This window comes from Passer domesticus, chromosome 9, assembly GCF_036417665.1.
Source record: "Passer domesticus isolate bPasDom1 chromosome 9, bPasDom1.hap1, whole genome shotgun sequence".
Taxonomy (NCBI): Eukaryota; Metazoa; Chordata; class Aves; order Passeriformes; family Passeridae; genus Passer; species Passer domesticus.
This window is the reverse complement of record NC_087482.1, coordinates 11,477,605-11,494,753: the sequence shown is the minus strand read 5'-3', so window position 1 is coordinate 11,494,753 and position 17,149 is coordinate 11,477,605. Positions and strand designations below refer to the sequence as shown.

The window sequence follows — 17,149 nt, the reverse complement described above, 5'->3', positions numbered from 1 at the left end:
TTGTCTACAATTCTTCCTTGGTGGCACGCTGAGAACATACCTGCAGGAGGCTCCAAGGGCTTCAAAACTTTATTCATCCAAGCTGATGGAGAAGCCTTCCCAGCAACCTCATCTAGAACGGAGCACAGATGAGAACATTTTCCAGGGTGTGCTGGGATCCACTTCTGCCACAGGGAACTGTGCAGTGCCAGGGGGCCGGGTAAGGCCATGGGAGCCAGATGTGAATAGACATGGCCAAAGGTGCACAGGGGCCTGGGGAGCTCTGGGCTGGCTGCTGGCCACTCTCCACACTCTTTCCCTGCCCTCAGCAACATCCTTGGGAGGGGTGGCTGGAGCAGCACAGGGCCCTGTGGCTCTCTCTTCACATACAAAAGAAATCCTCCCTAAAGCACGGGGGAAAACTGCAGCAGGCAGTGACACAGGTATCCCTCCATCCCTCCCTCTGTCCCTCCTGCCCTCCTTCTGCGGCGACAGCTCCCAGATCCCAAGGGCAAACAGCCAGGCCCTCTCAGGACACACTGGAGCCTTGCTCTCCCCCTCTGTCCTTTCCCCACCGTGGGCACCCCGTGCAGTCACTGCCAGGTTTCAGGACATGTCTCCCATGGAGGGACCCCAGCAGGACTGCTCAGTACCCGAGTGCCCTGAGCCTGCTCGGGATAATTCCCCTGGGCTGTGCCGCTCTAGTCCAGGCTGTGCCCGCACTGCCAAGCAGCAGAGAGGGCAGCTCAAGCCTCAGCAGGGCTCAGGCCCAGAGGCACAGCAATTACCTCCTGTGCCTGTGCCTGGCATGGCCTCCCTTCCTGCAGCAGAGGCTGGCACAGAACCACTGCTTCCTCCTGGAAGTGCTTCCTTCTGCACAGGCTCTCCTTTCATTTCTGGAGAATGGAAAAGAGACAGCTGGATCAGATGGAAACATTCCTGACTGGGAATGGGGATGGGGACAATTTCAGGAGGCATCACTTGTGAAAGGAATGGATAAGGATCAGAAAACACCCAGGATTTTGGGACAACCCAAGGCTGCTTCCTTCCCCAAACAGCCCCAACATCTGATCTGCCTGGACACCAGGAAATTGCAGGGGATCTGAGGGTGGGCATGGACTGTGGTGCAATTGGGGCTGTCTGCCAGCTGATGCCAAATGCCTTCCTGCAGAGGCTGGGCAGAAGCTGCAGCCAGGCCAGGTTGGGAAACAGCCCTGCAGGGCGTGAAAGCAGCAGCGGGGCAGCGAGGCTGCCAGGAATCCCTTCCCGCTGTGCCGGGCACGGCGTGTCTAGATGTGCAGCCAAAGCCCCCGGCTGCTGAGACCCAGGGGCAGCATGAGGGAAATGCACCCACCTTGCCTTCTCTGCAGACATTCCTTCAGCATTTGCCACATGACTTCTAATGGGTCCTGGAATTTCTTGCCTGCCATGCCTTTGGTCTCTCCTGTCGTAGGACCTTAAGAGAAAGTAGTTCCATTTCCCAGGAATGGATCCCACAAAAGCAGAGCTCAGCTTGTGGGGTCAGCAGGGATACACTGCTCACCCCTGTGATGGGAGCTGGGCTTTTGTGCAGCATCCAAGGTAGGAGTTGGTGAGGTCGTCCCTGCAGACACATCTGTAACAAAACAGCCACAGAAGCTTCTGTCAACTGGTCCTGACCAGTCAGTCAAACATTACGCCTTGGTGGGACAGTGAGAACATACCTGCAGAATGCTCAGAGTGCTTCACAACTTCAGAGCGCCAGGCTAATGGAGAATCCTTCCCAGCATCCCAGTCTGGAAGCAAACCAAGATGAGAACTGTTTCCATTGTGTGCTAGGGCTGGCTCTGGCCCTGGGCTGGCGGCAGGGCTCCCGCTCGGGGCTGCTCCTGTGCCTTGGGCCTCTGGGCACTCAGGGCCAGCTCCGCAGCAGCTGCAGCGCCAGGGACGTTGCTGCACCAGTCGCGTTTCCCTGGGGCTCTGAACCAGCTCCAGAGGCCTGGAAGCCGAGGCGCCTCCAGCTTTGGCTGCTGCCAGGCCGGGCAAGGGCAGGCCCTGGGGGAAGAGCTGCTGCCACACAGCCCCGGCCGGGCCTGAGCCCGGCACAGCAATTACCTGCTGTGCCTGTGCCCGTGTCTGGAATCGCCTTCCTTCCTGCAACAGGGGCTGGCACCGAAGATGGAGTGCTTCCTTCAAGAAATGCCACCTTCCACTGAAGCACTATGTCCATCTCTTGACAAAGGAAGGGAGACAGCTGCATCAGATGGGGCTGTTTCCCACTTGGGCGGTGGCATCAGAGGTAATATTTGTGAAATTTATGGTGCAGGAAAATGGCCAGATTACAGTGGCATGATGAGAGCACTTCCAGCTCCAAACAGACACCCTTTTCCTAATCTGCAGGGCTGGATATAGTGGGGGATCTCAGGGTGTGTTACAGTTTGGGCTGCCTGTCAGCTGATGCCAAACGCCTTCCTACAGAGGCTGGGCAGAAGCTGCAGCCAGGCCAGGCTGGGAAACAGCCCTGCAGGGCGTGAAAGCAGCAGCGGGGCAGCGAGGCTGCCATGGATCCCTTCCCGCTGTGCCGGGCACGGCGTGTCCAGATGTGCAGCCAAAGCCCCCGGCTGCTGAGTCCCAGGGGAAGCATGAGGGAAATGCACCCACCTTCTCTTGTCTGCAGGGGTTCCTTAAGCTCTCGCCTCATGTGTTTGGATGGTTCCAGGGATATCTTATCTGTTGTATCTTGGATTTTCCCTGTTGGAGTACCTTAGAGAAAAATATTTCCATTTCCCTGGAATGGATCCCAGAAAAGCAAGGCTCAGCCTGTGGGGTCAGCAGGGACACACTACTCACTCCTGTGATGGGAGCTGGGCTTGAGTGCAACATCCAAGGTAGGAGCTGGAGAAGTCTTCCCTGTAGACACATCTGTAACACAACAGCCACAGAAGCTTCTGTCACCTGCTTCCTGCCCGCTTGTCTACAATTCTTCCTTGGTGGCACGCTGAGAACATACCTGCGGGAGGCTCCAAGGGCTTCAAAACTTTATTCATCCAAGCTGATGGAGAAGCCCTCCCAGACACCTCATCTAGAATGGAGCACAGATGAGAACATTTTCCAGGGTGTGCTGGGATCCCCTTCTGCCACAGAGAACTGGGCACTGCAAGGGGGTCGGCTAAGGCCGTGGGAGCCAGATGTGAATAGACATGGCCAAAGCTGCCCAGGGGCCTGGGGAGCTCTGGGATGTCTCCTGATCACTCTCCACACTCTTTCCCTGCCCTCAGCAACATCCCAGGGAGGGGTGGCTGGAGCAGTGCAGGGCCCCGGGGTTCTCTCCCTCAGACACAGAGGAAATCCTCTCTAAAACCCTGGGGAAAACTGCAGCAGGCAGTGACACAGGTATCCATCCCTCCCTCCCTCTGTCCCTCCTGCCCTCCTTCTGCGGCGACAGCTCCCAGATCCCAAGGGCAAACAGCCAGGCCCTCTCAGGACACACTGGAGCCTTGCTCTCCCCCTCTGTCCTTTCCCCACCGTGGGCACCCCGTGCAGTCACTGCCAGGTTTCAGGACATGTCTCCCACAGAGGGACCCCAGCAGGACTGCTCAGTACCCGAGTGCCCTGAGCCTGCTCGGGATAATTCCCCTGGGCTGTGCCGCTCTAGTCCAGGCTGTGCCCGCACTGCCAAGCAGCAGAGAGGGCAGCTCAAGCCTCAGCAGGGCTCAGGCCCAGAGGCACAGCAATTACCTCCTGTGCCTGTGCCTGGCATGGCCTCCCTTCCTTCAGCAGAGGCTGGCACGGAACCACTGCTTCCTCCGGGAAATGCTTCCATCTGCACAGGCTCTCCTTTCATTTCTGGAGAATGAAAAAGAGACAGCTGGATCAGATGGAAACATTCCTCATCGGGAATGGGCCATGGATCCCATCCCGCTGTGCCGGGAACCATGCGTTCAGATGTGCAGCCAAAGCCCCCGGCTGCTGAATCCCAGGGGAAGCATGAAGCAAATGCACCCACCTTGTCCTCCCTGCAGCATTTTCTTCAGCACTTGCCTCGTCTGTTTGGATGGTTCCAGGGATATCTTCTCTGTTGTGTCTTGCATCTTCCTCTTTGGAGGAACTTAGAGAAAAATATTTCCATTTCCCAGGAATGCATCCCACAAAAGCAGGGCTCAACTTGTGGGGTCAGCAGGGACACACTACTCACCCCTGCCATGGGGGCTGGTCTTGTTGGCAATAACCACCAAAGGACGTATGAATCTCCTCCCTGCAGACACACCTGTAACTCAACAGCCACAGAAGCTTCTGCCATCTCTGCTGATCTGCACGGGCACCACTGAGCCGCAGGAGCGGTGAGGGGATCGTGCAGGGCACGGGCACACACGTGCATGGTTCTGTGCTGGCACCTGCAGCGCTGCCTCCCTGGCCCAGCTTTGGGCTCTGAGCTGGCAGCTCTCCCAGGGGAAAGGCCTTGACCTACCCTCACCATCTCCCAGAGCCTCAGTCCTGGATGTGGGACCTTCACCGGCAGGTTCAGCTGCAAAGAAAGGCAGGACAGAAGAGTTCCTGTGGCACTGCAGGAGATCCTCAGGCTGCCCACAAGGCTCAGCCCCGGGGCACAGCCCTGGGCCCGGCCCCTTCCCTCTCTGCTCTTCTCGGTGACTGCACAGAGCACACAGAAGGACACACTGGCATTGCACACAGGAGGAAGATTGAAAGCTAAATGCTCCTTCCTCCCACTGACAGTGATTCTGTGGGAGCCCTCAGGCCTCCAGAAGGGAGCAGGGCAAGGTTTCCAGATTCTTTCAACCTTAAGATTATGTTAAGGGAACTGGTTAATAAGTGAGCTTTTGTTGAATTGATCCTGATTATTTACTCAGGAAAGGCAGAGTGAAAACTTGCCTCCAGCATCCTCCAGGAACTTCAAACCATGCTTCATGAGGACTTCCTGAAAACCCATGTCATGATTCCAGTCTAGAAGGGAGCAGAGATCAGAACCATTTCCATGGTGTGCTGGGATCCCCTTCTGACTTAGGGAACTGGTCACTGCAGGGGCTGGGTAAGGCTGTGGGAGCCAGAAGCGAATGGAGATGGCCAAAGCTGCACAGGGGCCTGGGGAGCTCTGGCCTGGCTCCTGGTCACTCTCCAACCTCTTTGCAGGCCCTTTGCAACATCTCTGGAGGGGTGGCTGGAGTAGCAGCCCAGGGCCCGTGGGGTCTCTCTCCCTCCCACAGAGGAAACCCTCCCTAAAGCCCTGGGCAAAACCATCCCCAGCGCTTCCCAGGGAGCAGGGAGCGCTGTCCCAGGAAAGGGCAGCCAGGCTGCCGGCTCACCTGCTCGCCGCGCTTGCAGCGGAGCAGCCTGGGCAGCCCTGGCAGGCAGGGCCACGGCCAGGAGCAGCAGGAGTAGGAGGCGCAGAGCAAGGGCCATGGTGCCTTGTCCTCCGCCAGTCCCGCAGCTCTTGCTGCCACCGCTGTCCCGACACCGCTGTCCCAACGTCAGCACCGCTGCTGCCACCGCCGCTGCTGCCGCAACAGTTGTGCTCAGGGACTGACTGCTGGCTCCTTGTGCTGCTGTGCAACCACGGGGCTCTGGCACCTCTGTGACCTCAGGGCCTGCTGAGAGCTCAGCCAGCTGTGACCCCAGAGCCCTGCTGTGACCTCATGGCCTCAGCTGTACCCCCAGAGTGTGCGCCCGTCTGCATGAATGGACTGCCCTGATTGTAAATGTTTTGCTTCATCAAAGGGCCATTGCTCAGCAAAACCTTTCTTTTGCCTGCTGACATTGCTGGTCAGGCTGCGTCCCTCAAGATGCTCTTGATTGTTGCAGTTCAAATTTATTTTATTGATTCCATTTCAAGTCTTGTTTAAGGGCTCTGTTGTGCCCCCGTTTTTTTCCTGAGTTGGTTCACCTGTGGGTTTTACCCTCCCTCCAAACTGTCCCTCGTGTCCTTCCCCACCCCTTGTTCCAGCTCTTTCCCTGCCTCTCAAGGCAACCCAGCCCCTTGGTTCCCCAACCTTTGGGCAATCCCTGACTGCAACTCCCCTTTGGAATTCCCCTACTCCTGGAAGCCCCACTGGCCCTTGTGACCCATCCTCTCCACCCTCCTACCCCAATTGGCCCCAGACACTTGATGTAATCCCCTCACTCCTCTCCTGAGCATTCCCTATTGGTTCATTGTTTGCATCCACGCCATGACTTGTATGTGTACAAAACCCCTTGGGCAGTACAGCTAGGGGCTTTTCATTCTGTTCTCTTCACCTGGACTAAGCTGTTCCTTGCGGAACCTGAAGACGGGACGCCTCCTCCTTTCTCCTGTGCCTCGTCCCTGTCGTGACTTGTGTCTGGCACTGGAGAGCAAGTGGCACTAAAGGCTCTGCCTCTGGTAAATGCCCATAGCGAGGCAGTTCCCGACTCCTGCCGTAGTGCCGGAGTTGTAAGAGCTAGCCCAGGTTCCAGCACTCACTTCACTAATGTACCGAATGCCCCTTCTTCAGTGCCTGCTCTGGTGCTCTGCCAGCTCACACAGCAGAGTGAGATTCACATACTGCAGCCCAGAGTTAGGTTGTTGCAACATTGAAATGGGTGTGGTTGGCAGGATGGCTGGGCATAAATCACTACAGAACTAAAGCAAATGTGTGCACTGTCCCAGGCTGGACTTGAATAGGCACAGGAATTGTGGAAAGATGAGGACAAGATAGCAGAGACCAATGGAAACACCAGCTGAAAAGGAGGACATGCTAAAGGAGTTATTTGTGCACATTTGGGGGTATATTTTCCTTGGGTGCAAAGCAAAATCAAAAGCTTCTGAATGCCCAAAAGATGAGAACTGTGTGTGGTAAATAGATATGATTCATGCTGACAAAATTGAAACAGTAATCAATATTGATAATTAATATTTGGAAATAAAAAACCAGTTAAAGGAGTCATGCCAAGCAAGAAAGGGAGAGGAGGGGTCCACCCCCAACCTTCTCCTGCAGATGTTCAGAACAGGAGGAAGCAAGAGATAACTATGACTAAATTTCGTTGGAAGAGAGGAGAATTTGGTTGCACACCAGGCAAATGTTGATTATATGAGATTCACTGCTTTAATGTTAGAACACAGTATTGGCTTGTACTGTAGCAGCTTGGTGCGCATGTGTAATCCAAAAGATGAACTACAGGACGTGGAGGAAGAGGAGAGGCCTTCCTCAAAGAAGATCCCCAAAGAGTGGTACAACTTACTTAAAGAAGTGTGGAGCATGCGTGGGGAAGGTGATGATGAGGGCAGTGATACAAGTGTGACGAATCGAAAATGGGAGGAGATGGTAATGACATACAGCATAAAAAGGGGAATTTGGGCTTGACACGCTAGTACGTGAGGTGACGGGGGTCCAAAAGCCCTGCACCCCTACCCCACGCATACCCCGCGAGGTTATTTTTGCTTATACGCTATTATCAGAAACAAATTATTCATCATTTAAAGCAAATTATATTGTCAATATTTTGAGTGTATTCAATTGTATATATATTAAGCTACATAATTAAAATTGCTGTTACATTTCATTTTGTTTGGGTTTGTTCTTTCGGTTTTTTTGATTGGATAATTGGGCAAATATAACATGTGGAATGTCCTCCACAGCAGAGTGTCAGACCTCTGGATCTTTTTAAACACTTTTATCAAGGTGGAGCTGTGGCGGCTTCAGCTGGTGCCTCTGGGGGACCTTGAACAAAGAACCCCTGAGCTTTTCTACCCTCCCAGGTGAAGTGTGATAATCTCAGGTCTTCCTGCTGTGTCCGAGTGCCGGGCCACTGGCTGGCACCACAGGTCCCCAGACCCTCTGCTGAGGCATCCCTCTCCTACAGTCAAGTTTAGTCTGTCACATTTGGCTTTTCTCTCTGATCCACCACCAGGACCAAAGATCACACGGTCCTGAGGATGTAAAAATGCCTGTTCCTTCTGGAACATTGCTGTTGTGTGACAGCCGTGCAGGCAGAGCGGGCAGCTGTAGGGATACTGACTCGTTTCCCTGGTGCCAGCCGTGCTGCATCCATCGAGCTGCTGGGTGTTGGAGCTCGCTGGGACGCGGCCCGGCCCGGCACCACGGGAGTTAGGAAGGGTCTTGAAGGAATCCCCACGCGTTAAAGCAGACGATTTAGCCGGGGATTTTAAGTTGTTTCTCAGTTAACCTTGTAAAAGGCCAAAACAAGTCTCCTATGAATTCTGTCCCTGTCAAGTTCAGTTCTGCCCCGAAATCCCCTCAGCATTCTCAGGGCAGTGGCAGGAGCCGGGTGCTGGCCCGGAGCCCCACTGGCTGGGGAGAGCACGGCCCAGAGCGAGCCCCTGCTGCCCGGGATGGCCACAGGCCCGGGGGAGCCGGGCAGGCAACGCCAGGGCCCTGTCCAGGCTCCTGGGGCTCCTCTGGCACCTGTTCCGTCCTTTCGGGCGCTGAGAGGTGCCCGTCCCGCGGGGCTGTCTGTGCCCGGCCCCAAAAGAGGCAGGGCCAAGGCTGTGGCCCCTGGGCTGGCGGTGCCGCCTGCCCGGCGCTCAGCACCGCCCGTGCCGTGCCGATGCAGCGTGACCCGGCGGGGCAGCTCCGCCTTGGCGCCTCGCCACCGCCATCCCGGCACGGCGGCTGGCCCTGGGCCGCGGCAGCCCCGAGCCGCATGGGCCCGGGAGGGACTGCCGGAGGTCCCCGTCCCCTGCGTGCCTCAGCAGACACTCCAGCCCCACTGCGTGCAGCAGGAGGGACACAAAGCATCTGCACGCTTACGAGAGTCCACAGCCCTTTCTACATGTGAAATGAGACCCCAGAACCCCATGTGCCTCAGGAGAGATCCCAGCACCCTGCACACCTTGGGAGAGATCCCAAACCCTCTGCATGCCTCACACAGGATTCCAAATCCCTTGCATGACTTGAAGTGGACCCCAGTGTCCTCCATGACTCAGAGGAAACCTAAAATATCCCTGGGTGTGCCGCAAGGGACCCCAGCCCCTCGTGCACCTTAGGGGGACTCCAAAGCCCCCACGTGCCTTACAGGGAAGTCCAGGCCAGCTACGCCGAGTGTTTTGACCTGGAAATCAAGCCTGGTTGCACCTGGGTTGTTGTGTCTCTGGGGCTGCTCACCAGCCCTGTTGAACCCCAAGGCCACACAGCCCTTCCCTTCCCTTCCCTTCCCTTCCCTTCCCTTCCCTTCCCTTCCCTTCCCTTCCCTTCCCTTCCCTTCCCTTCCCTTCCCTTCCCTTCCCTTCCCTTCCCTTCCCTTCCCTTCCCTTCCCTTCCCTTCCCTTCCCTTCCCTTCCCTTCCCTTCCCTTCCCTTCCCTTCCCTTCCCTTCCCTTCCCTTCCCTTCCCTTCCCTTCCCTTCCCTTCCTTCTGGCCCTGGCTGAGAGCAGCAGACCCTGTGCAGCACCCTGCATTGGTGATGGCCCATCAATTAGGTCCTATCAAGTGTGTGTTAATTAGGGAGGAGCTTTGTTTTGCCTGCTGACATTGCTGGTCAGGCTGTGTCCCTGGAGATACTCTTGATGGCTTCCCTCTTTTCCTGGGCATGGCACTGGAGGAGGTGTGGGCCCAGATGATCCCACGGAAGGAAATGTCCCTCAGCCCAGGGACACTCAGCATGGGCTGCCCCATCCCCTCGGGGCCCCACCGCTGGTCACAGTGAAGCCATCTGCAGAATAAATAGACTCCACTGTCGCCCTGGTTTTTAATGTTCTTCTAAGCCTTCTGATGTTTACATTCTTGTAGCAAACTTTCCCAAACACTTCATGTAAATAACTTATTGTTTTGCATTCTTTTCTGCAGAGGAGAAATTTGATGGACTGTTGGTTTGTCCAGTGTCATTGGAGAGGTGGCACTTTCACCCTCCAATCCACTCTCACTTTTGGAAATCTGTAAATGTTGGAGTCAGAAATTCAACTGCCTTCTTTTTTACCTTGGAGAGATGCGTGTCTGCGTTGTTTTATTTCATGTCCTATAGCGGCACTCCACAACCTGATGTAGTTGTGAAGTGGGTATGCGTGTCAGGGCCTGGCACAAGCGAGATGGCTCTCGTGAAAACTTGTGCCCCGAGCCCTGGACTGAGCCACATCTTTGTTCACAAACATGTTCCATATGCAATACCTTACACAATCTCGCCATGCACATTCAACCCCTGGCCCCGCCTGTCCTCCCCTCACATGGCGATTAGATCCACGGCCTTCTGGGCACACGTTGTTTCCTGTGGTGGTCACACTGGGGTCTTTGGTGGTCTCTGAGGTCGAAGGCTGTGGTCTTCCTCATGACTGAACTTTTGAACTTTTCTCCTTTGTGCATGCACTGTGGTCCCCTGGTGCTTATCTGAGTAGGTCTGTTGGTTTGGATCAGCTTGGAGACAGAGGAGCTCCTTAGTCTAGGCTACCTGCATTCCCTGGTCTTCTCCTGGTGTTATGAGTAAAACAGTTATCTGTAGCTATGATATTTTATTAAAAATCCTTTCCTGGGATTTTTCCCCTCATGAGGAGCTGAGGGCCTCAGGAAAGAAATGGAAACAATAACTGTCTGCTGCTGTGGAATGCAACAGGTGCATCTTCCATTGGTCCATGTGGATTGTTTTCACTTGGTGACCAATCACAGCCAACTGTGTTGAGCCTGTGAGCGGCCCAAAACCTCCATTTCAACAGCAGCCCCGGCCTGGCTTCTGCCTGCCCACACCGTGGGCATCCACAGCTCCTCCTGGGCATGGAGCTCAGTCAGTGCTGGTGCTGGGTGGGCTTTGCTGCTGCTGCCACCTGGACACTGATGTATTCTAATGCCATCCTCAAGAGCTACTGAAACCAGGAGGGGCATTGTTTCTTCCTCATCTCCTGTTAATGGGCCCATCAATGTCTTGCCACATGACTCAGAGATAACTCCCTCCCAGAGCCATTTCTGTTTCATGGCTAATCAAGGACCCACAGCATGAGGCAGAATGATATCAGCCCACTGTGAGATGCTCTGCCCATGGGGGAGGAGCTAAGCATCCCCAGCTGGATATAATCTGGGTTTTGGGACACAACAAGCAGTCTTTCCACTGGATTCCCAGAGGAACCGCCGCCCTTACCCACTGCTTTTCCAGAGGATGAGAGCTACCAGATTGTTTCTACAGGATCACCACTTCCACAAGGCCATTTCAGCTGGACTGCTACCACCACCCTAATTAGCAGGGTGTCAGCAGGCTGTATTCTGAGCCTGTCAGTGGTTTTTCTTTTGTATTATTGCATGTATTTTGGGTTTTTTTTTCCCTTTTCCTAATAAATTGTATTTCTAACTTGGAGTCTCTCACTGGTTTTGCTTTCAAACCACAACACAGATCCTTCTCTTTATTTCAACAGAGGAATGGGCCATTGCCTACTCTGCAAGCGGGGGGGGGGGGAGGGTGGGGTGTCACCTTCAGTGCTGCTTAGAGGGCAAGGCCAGGGGGCTCAGGGGCAGAGGAAGGGATGTGTTGGTCTCAGGAGGGGCTGGAAGGTGCTGGGCTGGTCCTGGGGTCTCTAGAGGAACTCGAGTTGGCTGGGATGGGACAGATGGAGAGAAAAAAGGGATGAAGGCAGCTTGGGGAGGCCCATGGGGAGAGCAGGTGGCAGTGGGATCTACGGGGCAATAAGAGGCTTCCTCGTAGACGGTTGTTCTGGGGTCCTCTTCACAGAAGACTTGAGAGGGCTGTCCAGGCCGTTCCTGCTGCTGGAGGAGCTGCTCACGCTGTCTGGTGTGAGGTGCAGCCACCGTCTTCCAACTCCTGTCCCGAGGTGCTCCTGTGCAGAGAGGAGGTGGCTGAGGCCCCAGCTGCCAGTGGCACACAGGGACCCTCGTGCACAGCAGGGCCCAGAGCTGGCAAGGCTCCCCAGCACGGCTGGAGCTGCTGGCACAGCTGGGCCCAGCTGGACAGCTGCCCCTCAAGGCCCCGGCCAGCAGGGCACGGCTCTGGGCAGGGTCCCTGTCCAGGAGCGGGCCCCAGAGCGCCTCTGCCTTTCAAGGGCAATCTCGGCCCTGCTCTTTCTCTTCCCCACCTCCCTCTGCCTCTGCCCCGTGCCCCTGGGGCTGCTCTTGGCCAGGCAGCCTCAGTGGGAGCCAGCTCTGGCTGCAGCCCCAGCGGGGCCCCCAGGACAAGGCCCAGCAATTGAGAGGCCAATGGAAGCACTGGGCAGCAGCAGAACCCTCAGCAGAGTTATTTGGACAATCATGGGCTGGCCACAACTCCACTGCAGCCTCAATGGGAATGTTCCCTGTCCATGCTGGACTTTGAAAAGAAGCTGTTGGAGGGGGCGGGCAATAAAACACTCACTGTTTTCTGTTCCAGGAATACCAGATTCCAAAGCAGCAGAATAGGAAGACAAGCTCCAAATAAAGCATGCCTGCCAGAAACCCTAGCCAGCAGTCGGTTCCCTGACAGAAGCCCCTTCCGAGGCCATCCTGGGCATTGGGAACAGGTCTTGTGGTGCCGGCTGCATCTGTGGGAGCGATGGGGAGCGTGAGCCTGTGCTGTGCTGCACTGCTGAGCTGGCAGCACGGTGGATACAGGCAGGACGTTCTCTGTTTCCCCCAGAGCTGGGGCCTGCAGGCACCTTGCCGGCCCTTGGCACAGGCTGTGCCAGCCAAGAAAGCCCAGCAGGCCGGGAGGAGAGCCCGGGGGCAGCGCAGCTGCTTGGGCAGTGGCTGCTGCCAGGGACACGGGCCAAAGCCAGCCCTGAGCAGCCACTGCCACCCCTGGCCCTCCCTGCCCCGTGACAGCTCCCCCAGCCCCAGGGGACAGGCTCAGGCCCTGTCAGGACCCAGCGCAGCCCCTGCCCAGTCGGGAGCCAGGGCTGGCTCTGGCCCTGGGCTGGCGGCAGGGCTCCCGCTCGGGGCTGCTCCTGTGCCTTGGGCCTCTGGGCACTCAGGGCCAGCTCCGCAGCAGCTGCAGCGCCAGGGACGTTGCTGCACCAGTCCCGTTTCCCCGGGGCTCTGAACCAGCTCCAGAGGCCTGGAAGCCGAGGCGCCTCCAGCTTTGGCTGCTGCCGGGCTGGGCAAGGGCAGGCCCTGGGAGAAGAGCTGCTGCCACACAGCCCCGGCCAGGGCTGAGCCCAGCACAGCAATTACCTGCTGTGCCTGTGCCCGTGTCTGGCTTTGCCTTCCTTCCTGCAGCAGGGGCTGCCAATGAGCCAGTGCTTCTCCCTGAGTGTTCCTCCTCCTGAACAGCCTTTTGGTCCATCACTTGAAAAAGGAAAAAAGGGACAACTGGATCAAATGGAAATATTCCCCACTGGGGAGGTGGCAACTTCAGGAGGCAATGCTTGTCTAAGTCACAGGTAAAGATCAGGAAAAAGCCCAGGTAATTGGGGCTGGGCCAGTGCACTCCCTTGTGCAAACAGCTGCACCTCCTGATCTTCTCAGAGACTGGGAAATGGCAGGGGATCTCAGGCCCACGGTACAGTTGGGGCACCCTATCAGCTAATGCCAAATTCCATCCTGCAGAGGCTGGGGAGGAATTGCAGCCAGGCCAGGTTGGGAAACAGCCCTGCAGGGCGTGAAAGCAGCAGCGGGGCAGCGAGGCTGCCATGGATCCCTTCCTGCTGTGCCGGGCACGGCGTGTCCAGATGTGCAGCCAAAGGCACCGGCTGCTGAGTCCCAGGGGAAGCATGAGGGAAACGCACCCACCTTGTCCTCCGGGTGCTTCCTTCTGTGTTTGTCTCAGGAATTCATCTGAGTCATGAGACTTTTTGGCGGCAAAAACTTGGGTCTTTCCTTTTGGAGGACCTTAAGAGAAAGTAGTTCCATTTCCCAGGAATGCATCCCACAAAAGCGGGACTCAGCCTGTGGGGTCAGCAGGGACACACTACTCACCCCTGCCATGGGAGCTGGGTTGGGGCCAAGCATCCAGCCCTGGAGCTTGAGAAGTCCTCCCCGCAGACACACCTGTAACTCAACAGCCACAGAAGCTTCTGCCATCTCTGCTGATCTGCACGGGCACCACTGAGCCGCAGGAGCGGTGAGGGGTTCGTGCAGGGCACGGGCACACACGTGCATGGTTCTGTGCTGGCACCTGCAGCGATGCCCCCCTGGCCCAGCTTTGGGCTCTGAGCTGGCAGCTCTCCCAGGGGAAAGGCCTTGACCTACCCTCAGCATCTCCCAGAGCCTCAGTCCTGGATGTGGGACCTTCACCGGCAGGTTCAGCTGCAAGGAAAGGCAGGACAGAAGAGCTCCTGTGGCACTGCAGGAGATCCTCAGGCTGCCCACAAGGCTCAGCCCCGGGGCACAGCCCTGGGCCCAGCCCCTTCCCTCTCTGCTCTTCTCTGTGGCTGCACAGAGCACACGGAAGGACACACTGGCACAGCACACGGGAGGAGGACTGAAAGATCAATGCTCCTTCCTCCCACTGACAGCGATCCTGTGGGATCCCTCAGGGATCCAGAAGGGAGCAGGGAAAGATTCTCAGAATCCTTCAGCCCTTACATAATGTTAAGGGAAATGGTTTATAAATGAGCTTTTGTTGCATTGATCCTGATTATTCACTCAGGAAAGGCAGAATGAAAACTTGCTTCCAGCATCCTCCAGGAACTTCAAACCATCCTTCATCAGGACTTCCTGAAAACCCATGTCACGATTCCAGTCTAAAAGGGAGCAGAGATCAGAACCATATCTGTGGCATGCTGGGAACCCCTAATGCTACAGGGAAAAGGGCACTGCAAGGGGGTCGGGTAAGGCTATGGGACCCAGATGGGAATGGACATGGCCAAACCTGCCCAGGGGCCTGGGGAGCTCTGGGCTGGCTCCTGATCACTCTCCACACTCTTTCCCTGCCCTCAGCAACATCCCTGGGAGGGGTGGCTGGAGTAGCCCAGGGCCCTGGGGCTCTCTCCCTCAAACTCACAGAAAATCCTCCCTAAAGCCCTGGGGTAACTGCAGCAGGCAGTGCCACAGCTATCCATCCCTCCCTCCTACACTCCCTCCTGCCCTCCTTCTGCTGGGACAGCTCCCAGATCCCAAGGGCAAACAGCCAGGCCCTCTCAGGACACACTGGAGCCTTGCTCTCCCCCTCTGTCCTTTCCCCACCGTGGGCACCCCGTGCAGTCACTCCCAGGTTTCAGGACATGTCTCCCATGGAGGGACCCCAGCAGGACTGCTCAGTGCCCGAGTGCCCTGAGCCTGCTCGCGATAATTCCCCTGGGCTGTGCCTCTCTAGTCCAGGCTGTGCCCGCACTGCCAAGCAGCAGAGAGGGCAGCTCAAGCCTCAGCAGGGCTCAGGCCCAGAGGCACGGCAATTACCTCCTGTGCCTGTGCCTGGCATGGCCTCCCTTCCTGCAGCAGAGGCTGGCACGGAACCACTGCTTCCTCCGGGAAATGCTTCCTTCTGTACAGGCTCTCCTTTGATTTCGGAAAATGGAAAAGAGACAGCTGGATCAGATGGAAACATTCCTCACTGGGAATGGGGAAGGTGACAATTTCAGGAGGCATCACTTGTGAAAGGAATGCATAAGGATCAGAAAACACCCAGGATTTTGGGACAACCCAAGGCTGCTTCCTTCTTCAAACAGCCTCAACATCTGATCTGCCTGGACACCAGGAAATTGCAGGGGATCTGAGGGTGGGCATGTCCGGTGGTCCAGTTTGGGCTGTCTGTCAGCTGATGCCAAATGCCTTCCTGCAGAGGCTGGGCAGAACCTGCCGCAAGGCCAGGATGGGAAACAGCCCTGCAGGGCGTGAAAGCAGCAGCGGGGCAGCGAGGCTGCCATGGATCCCTTCCCGCAGTGCCGGGCACGGCGTGTCCAGATGTGCAGCCAAAGCCCCCAGATGCTGAGACCCAGGGGAAGCATGAGGGAAATGCACCCACCTTCTCCTGCCTTCTGCATTTCCTTCAGCATTTGCCTCATGTTTTCAGATGGATCAAGGGGTTTCTGGTGTCCTGTAGCTTTGTTCTTTCCCCTCAGAGGACCTTGGAGCAACAGAATTCCATTTCCCAGGAACAGATCCCACAAAAGCAGGGCTCAGCCTGTGGGGTCAGCAGGGACACACTACTCACCTCTGGGATGGGAGGCAGGCTTCCGTGTAAGAATCAGCAAAGGAGTTGGAGAAGTCCTCCCTGCAGACACACCTGTAACTCAACAGCCACAGAAGCTTCTGCCATCTCTGCTGATCTGCACGGGCACCACTGAGCTGCGGGCGTGGTGGGGGAATCACACAGGGCGAGGGCACACACGTGCATGGTTCTGTGCTGGCACCTGCAGCGATGCCCCCCTGGCCCAGCTTTGGGCTCTGAGCTGGCAGCTCTCCCAGGGGGAAAGGCCTTGACCTACCCTCAGCATCTCGCAGAGCCTCAGTCCTGGACGTGGCTTGGGAAGCTGCACCACCTTCACCAGCAGGTTCAGCTGCAAAGAAAGGCAGGACAGAAGACCTGTAAATCCACCAACAGAAACACCAGCCAAACCTCACTAAAAAAGTCACCACTACTCCTTGAAGTAAAATAGACTGATGCATGTTCAGACCTAAGCTTGTAAGCTGTAAAACCCATTGTTAGGAGAAGTAAAATATTTTATTTTAAACTGTATTATTCATGAGATTGTTTTAAGTGAACTGAATATTTAAGGTGTGATATGCAAATTTATTTCAAAAAATTAAATATTTTAGTGCTTTTGTTATAACAGACAAAAGAAATAGAAGTAAAAGCTAATGAAACACTGTAAAGAATATATTAGAACAATAATATGATTCGTGAAAAATCGGAAAAAAATTAAGTATATAAGATACAAACCAGATTTAAGTTCCAAGAAACACTAAAAGTAACATTAAATCAGATAGGATATAACAAAAGCCGTTAGATATTTAATAAGGATCAAATTAAAATAAAGGAAAAAAGCCAAGTATAGCTGAAAGAAAGAGAAGTGTACAGACTAATTACAACTTTAGAGCTAAAATGTCAAAGAAATAAAACTATAACAATTAGAAATAAGCAGATGCTATCCTAAATCCTGAAAAACAATTTAAAAGGCTCTTATAAATCTTATGAAGTAAATACTGAGAATGAGACGAAGGACACCAGTGACTAGATCCCAAGGTGTAAGCTCTGCTACCAAGAAGATACACATCTTGGCCCTTTGGCTGCAACCCAAAGGGGCTTTGAGAGAGCTAGAGTGTTAAAACTGCAGAGGATTATTGTCACTGTATCAGTCATCCAAGCCCAAAAAGAATGAGCCATATGCACACTCCCAAGTTAGTGTAGTACGCTAT

At 55.4% G+C, this 17,149-nt stretch overlaps 3 long non-coding RNA genes across 4 annotated transcripts; all 3 read right to left on the bottom strand.

The window, feature by feature from the left end:
* Positions 1-34: 34 nt before the first annotated feature.
* On the bottom strand, positions 35-1,436 carry LOC135307572 (uncharacterized). Its single transcript, XR_010368301.1, has 3 exons — positions 1,334-1,436; positions 768-875; positions 35-112 (listed from the first exon to the last, which is right to left on the bottom strand). It is a non-coding gene; the product is annotated as an uncharacterized LOC135307572 (long non-coding RNA).
* A 642-nt stretch (positions 1,437-2,078) lies between these two features.
* On the bottom strand, positions 2,079-2,883 carry LOC135307434 (uncharacterized). The gene is made up of 3 exons (XR_010368153.1): positions 2,809-2,883; positions 2,620-2,721; positions 2,079-2,190 (listed from the first exon to the last, which is right to left on the bottom strand). It is a non-coding gene; the product is annotated as an uncharacterized LOC135307434 (long non-coding RNA).
* A 12,307-nt stretch (positions 2,884-15,190) lies between these two features.
* LOC135307183 (uncharacterized) lies at positions 15,191-16,519 on the bottom strand. Of its 2 annotated transcripts, none has more exons than XR_010367904.1 (4): positions 16,219-16,519; positions 15,945-16,078; positions 15,756-15,857; positions 15,191-15,289 (listed from the first exon to the last, which is right to left on the bottom strand). It is a non-coding gene; the product is annotated as an uncharacterized LOC135307183 (long non-coding RNA). The 2 variants fall into 2 exon arrangements; XR_010367903.1 differs by having other exon boundaries at positions 15,945-16,016.
* Between the last annotated feature and the right edge of the window lie 630 nt (positions 16,520-17,149).